Source organism: Somniosus microcephalus, chromosome 6 (assembly GCF_052327205.1).
Source record: "Somniosus microcephalus isolate GS21.2 chromosome 6, FLI_Smic_1.0, whole genome shotgun sequence".
Lineage (NCBI taxonomy): Eukaryota > Metazoa > Chordata > Chondrichthyes > Squaliformes > Somniosidae > Somniosus > Somniosus microcephalus.
Genome location: NC_140992.1, coordinates 208,467,105 through 208,473,159, shown reverse-complemented (window position 1 = coordinate 208,473,159; position 6,055 = coordinate 208,467,105).

The window sequence follows — 6,055 nt, the reverse complement described above, 5'->3', positions numbered from 1 at the left end:
TCTCTGGGTGAAGAAATTCCTCCTCATCTCTGTCCTAAATGGCTTACCCCTTATCCTTAGACTGTGACCCCTGGTTCTGGGATCCACGACCATCGGGAACATCCTTCCTGCATCTAGTCTGTCTAGTCCTGTTAGAATTTTATAAGTTTCAATGAGATCCCCTCTCATTCTTCTAAACTCCAGCGAGTATAAGCCCAATCGACCCAATCAATCCTCATACATCATTCCTGCCATCCCAGGTATCAGTCTGGTGAATCTTCGCTGCACTCCTCCATGGCAAGAACATCCTTCCTCAGATAAGGCGACCAAAACTGCACACAATCCTCGAGGTGTGGTCTCACCAAGGCCCAGTACAACTGCAGCAAGACATCCTTGTTCCTGTACTCGAACCCTCTTGCAACGAAGGCCAGCATACCATTTGCCTTCTTATCCGCCTGCTGCACCTGCATGCTTACCTTCAGCGACTGGTGCACAAGGACACCCAGGTCTCGTTGCACTTCCCCTTCTCCCAATCTATTACCATTCAGATAATAATCTTCCTTCCTGTTTTTGCCATCAAAGTGGATAACCTCGCATTTATCCACATTATACTGCATCTGCCATGCATCTGCCCAATCACCCAATCTGTCCAAATCATACTGGAGTTTCTCGGCATCCTCCTCACAGCACACACGCCCACCCAGCTTTGTACTGTCTGCAAACTTGGAGATATTACATCTAGTTCCCTCGTCTACATCATTAATATATATTGTGAATAGCTGGGGTCCTAGGACCGATCCCTGCGGTACCCCACTAGTCACTGCCTGCCACTCGGAAAAAGACCCATTTATTCCAACTCTTTGCTTCCTGTCTGCCAAGCAGTTCTCTATCCAAGTCAGTACCTTGCCCCCAATCCCATGTGCCTTAACTTTACACGCTAATCTCTTATGCAGGACCTTATTGAAAGCCTTCTGAAAGTCCAAATACACCACATCCACTGGTTCTCCCTTATCTATTCTACCAGTTACATCCTCAAAAAATTCCAGTAGATTAGTCAAGCACGATTTACCTTTTGTAAATCCATGTTGACTTTGTCCGATCCTGTCACTGTTTTCCAAGTGCTCTGCTATTACATCTTTTATAATGGACTCTAGCATTTTCCCCACTACCGATGTCAGGCTTACCGGTCTATAATTCCCTGTTTTCTCTCTACCACCTTTTTTGAATAGTGGGGTAACATTAGCTACCCTCCAATCCATGGGAACTGTTCCAGAGTCTATAGAATTTTGGAAGATGACCAGCAATGTATCTACTATTTCTAGGGCCACTTCCTTATGTACCACATAACAAAAGTTCCTTGCTTTTTTTCTTTTAAATCAACTACAAATGAAGTACAAATCCAGTTTAATAACAGGTTTGCAGAGCCTTCCTGATCTCCTTACAAAAGGTTTTGGTGTTGAAACAATTTTTGGGCTGTTTTGTTCTGGTTCCGAACTCAAAGAAGTAGGTACCACCACTCTGTTTCCTCACTTGATACAACCTTGCTCACAAGACAATTCAGTACAACGGTTATGGAATGGTTTTAATTTTGTGTCCAGACACTGATCAGTCCATCCATTCAAGGTGTTTTCATACACTCTTTTCAGTACTGAGTCCTTTTGAGTCTCATCTGCAATCTCAGTTGCATTCACTGGAAAGTCTTTGTCAACTGCACCTAGCATGAAAATCTCACCTTCACTCCCAACATGTGAGTCTTCATGTGGCAACCTGGACAAAGGCAGCTGCGATTGCGTTTTGCTTTGAAGTGCGATATTCAATCGTGTAGTCATATTGTGACAACAACACTGCCCAATGTTGCATTCTTGAGGCAGCCATTGCAGGGATGGCAGATTTGGACCCCAATATTGCTAGGAACAGTTTGTGATCGGTTATCAGGGTAAACTTTCTGCCGATCAGGAACTGTTAAAATTTCTTAATTCCAAACACTATGGCAAGTGCTTCCTTTTCAATTTGCGCTCAGTTTCTTTCGCTCTTTGTGAGGGTTCACGATGCGAACACGATTGGTTTCTCTTGGCCGTCATCCATTACGTGGCGTATGACAGCTCCCACACCATAGCTAGAAGCATCTCACGCTAACTTAAGCTCACGCTCTGTGTCGTAGTGCACAATTAGAGCATCGCTAAAGAGACTTCTCTTACAAGCTTCGTAAGCTTCATTTGCGCTTTTGTCCACTTCCACTGGACATCCTTCTTGAGGAGCTAACATGGTCGCTAACTCAGGTAAGAAACGTGCATAGTACTGGACCATTCCAAGGAATGGTCTTAACTCAGACGCGTCTGCGACTTTGGAGCATTGATGACAGCATCAACCTTTTCCTTTACTGGTTGCAAGCTATTTGCATCAACTTTCAAACCAGAGTACACAACCTTTGCTCCTTTTCAATTTGACATTGTGGGAATTCAACCTTGAAGGACTAAATCTAACACTTCTAGATTTCCTTCCTCACTGCTTGTTGCGTTCAGCACATCGTCTTGATTGCATATGCAATTTGGAATTCCTTGCAAAATCTTATCCATCATAGCCCGGAAGCTTTTGGGGAGGACTTTACACCATACGGCAGCTTGGTGTATGAGTACAGTCCTTGTGTGTGTTGAAAGTGAGATACTGTTGACTCTCTTTGTCAACATTCAGCTGAGCGTAAGCGTATGACAGGTCAAGCTTAGAGAAAACCTTTGACCCAGAGAGTGCTACATACAAATTTTGTGATGTAGGTAACGGATACTGCTCATCATCAACTGCTTGGTTGATAGTAACTTTGTAGTCACCGCACAAGCTTACAGTTTTGTCTGCTTTGGGCACTATCACAATCAGGGTAGCCCATTCACTTTTGTCAGTTTTTACTCGCACTCCATTCTCTCTCAGTTTCTCTAGCTCTTCCTCCACCTGACTTTCCAATGCATAGGGGACCGGCCTTGCCTTACAGTAGACAGGCTTCATGTTGGACTTGATGCAGATATACGCATCATACCCAGTGATAGGACCTCAAAGGTAGTAATCTCAGGATTGCTACCAGTGCCACATGCTAGTCAGAGCAGAAATAGAAGGATATTTCAGGTGAATACGTGGCTAGAGGAATGGTGCAAGGGGGAGGGATTCAAATTCCTGGGACATTGGAACCGGTTCTGGGGGAGGTGGGACCAGTACAAAATGGACGGTTTGCACCTGGGCAGGACTGGGACCGATGTCCTAGGGGGAGTGTTTGCTAGTGCTGTGGGGGAGGGTTTAAACTAAAATGGCAGGGGGTTGGGAACCTGTGCAGGGAGACAGAGGAAAGGGAAACAAGGATAGAAGCAAAAGACAGGAAGGATGGGGATTTAGTGGCCTTATTGCACGCATCTCTAATTTCCCATTTAATGCCATCCCCAACCTCCGCATTACTGTTTGAGGGTCTGTATACAACTTCCACTAACATTTTCTGCCCCTTGGTATTTCTCAGCTCTGCCCATACAGATTCCACATCATCAGAGCTAATATCCTTCCTTACAATTGTGTTAATCTCCTCTTTAACCAGCAATGCTACCCCACCTCCTTTTCCTTTTTGCCTGTCTTTCCTGAATATTGAATACCCCTGGATGTTGAGTTCCCAGCCTTGGTCACCCTGGAGCCATGTTTCCGTAATCCCAATCATATCATGTCCATTTACATCTATTTGCGCAGCTAATTCATCCACCTTATTACGAATGCTCCTCGCATTAATACACAATGCCTTCAGGCTTGTTTTGTTAACACTCTTAGACCTTTTAGAATTATTATTTACTGTGGCCATGTTTGATTTAAACCCTTGATTTCTCTGACTGCCACTTTTGCTTTTCTCCTTCCTGTCTTTTGCTTCTATCCTTGTTTCCCTTTCCTCTGTCTCCCTGCACAGGTTCCCAACCCCCTGCCATTTTAGTTTAAACCCTCCCCCACAGCACTAGCAAACACTCCCCCTAGGACATCGGTCCCAGTCCTGCCCAGGTGCAAACCGTCCATTTTGTACTGGTCCCACCTCCCCCAGAACCGGTTCCAATGTCCCAGGAATTTGAATCCCTCCCCCTTGCACCATTCCTCTAGCCACGTATTCACCTGAAATATCCTTCTATTTCTGCTCTGACTAGCATGTGGCACTGGTAGCAATCCTGAGATTACTACCTTTGAGGTCCTATCACTGGGTATGATGCGTATATCTGCATCAAGTCCAACATGAAGCCTGTCTACTGTAAGGCAAGGCCGGTCCCCTATGCATTGGAAAGTCAGGTGGAGGAAGAGCTAGAGAAACTGAGAGAGAATGGAGTGCGAGTAAAAACTGACAAAAGTGAATGGGCTACCCTGATTGTGATAGTGCCCAAAGCAGACAAAACTGTAAGCTTGTGCGGTGACTACAAAGTTACTATCAACCAAGCAGTTGATGATGAGCAGTATCCGTTACCTACATCACAAAATTTGTATGTAGCACTCTCTGGGTCAAAGGTTTTCTCTAAGCTTGACCTGTCATACGCTTACGCTCAGCTGAATGTTGACAAAGAGAGTCAACAGTATCTCACTTTCAACACACACAAGGACTGTACTCATACACCAAGCTGCCGTATGGTGTAAAGTCCTCCCCAAAAGCTTCCGGGCTATGATGGATAAGATTTTGCAAGGAATTCCAAATTGCATATGCAATCAAGACGATGTGCTGAACGCAACAAGCAGTGAGGAAGGAAATCTAGAAGTGTTAGATTTAGTCCTTCAAGGTTGAATTCCCACAATGTCAAATTGAAAAGGAGCAAAGGTTGTGTACTCTGGTTTGAAAGTTGATGCAAATAGCTTGCAACCAGTAAAGGAAAAGGTTGATGCTGTCATCAATGCTCCAAAGTCGCAGACGCGTCTGAGTTAAGACCATTCCTTGGAATGGTCCAGTACTATGCACGTTTCTTACCTGAGTTAGCGACCATGTTAGCTCCTCAAGAAGGATGTCCAGTGGAAGTGGACAAAAGCGCAAATGAAGCTTACGAAGCTTGTAAGAGAAGTCTCTTTAGCGATGCTCTAATTGTGCACTACGACACAGAGCGTGAGCTTAAGTTAGCGTGAGATGCTTCTAGCTATGGTGTGGGAGCTGTCATACGCCACGTAATGGATGACGGCCAAGAGAAACCAATCGTGTTCGCATCGTGAACCCTCACAAAGAGCGAAAGAAACTGAGCGCAAATTGAAAAGGAAGCACTTGCCATAGTGTTTGGAATTAAGAAATTTTAACAGTTCCTGATCGGCAGAAAGTTTACCCTGATAACCGATCACAAACTGTTCCTAGCAATATTGGGGTCCAAATCTGCCATCCCTGCAATGGCTGCCTCAAGAATGCAACATTGGGCAGTGTTGTTGTCACAATATGACTACACGATTGAATATCGCACTTCAAAGCAAAACGCAATCGCAGCTGCCTTTGTCCAGGTTGCCACATGAAGACTCACATGTTGGGAGTGAAGGTGAGATTTTCATGCTAGGTGCAGTTGACAAAGACTTTCCAGTGAATGCAACTGAGATTGCAGATGAGACTCAAAAGGACTCAGTACTGAAAAGAGTGTATGAAAACACCTTGAATGGATGGACTGATCAGTGTCTGGACACAAAATTAAAACCATTCCATAACCGTTGTACTGAATTGTCTTGTGAGCAAGGTTGTATCAAGTGAGGAAACAGAGTGGTGGTACCTACTTCTTTGAGTTCGGAACCAGAACAAAACAGCCCAAAAATTGTTTCAACACCAAAACCTTTTGTAAGGAGATCAGGAAGGCTCTGCAAACCTGTTATTAAACTGGATTTGTACTTCATTTGTAGTTGATTTAAAAGAAAAAAAGCAAGGAATTTTTGTTATGTGGTACATGTAATGCTGGGAAAGGTGGGACCATAGTTTTGTTGTATTAGAGAGGGGAATATGTACATTTTCTTTAAGGGGAAAGCAGTGTAATGTATGTTACACTGTTCTAATGAAGCTCAACGTAAGCTCGAGGAACAGCACCTCATCTTTCGATAAGGCACTTTACAGCCTTCTGGA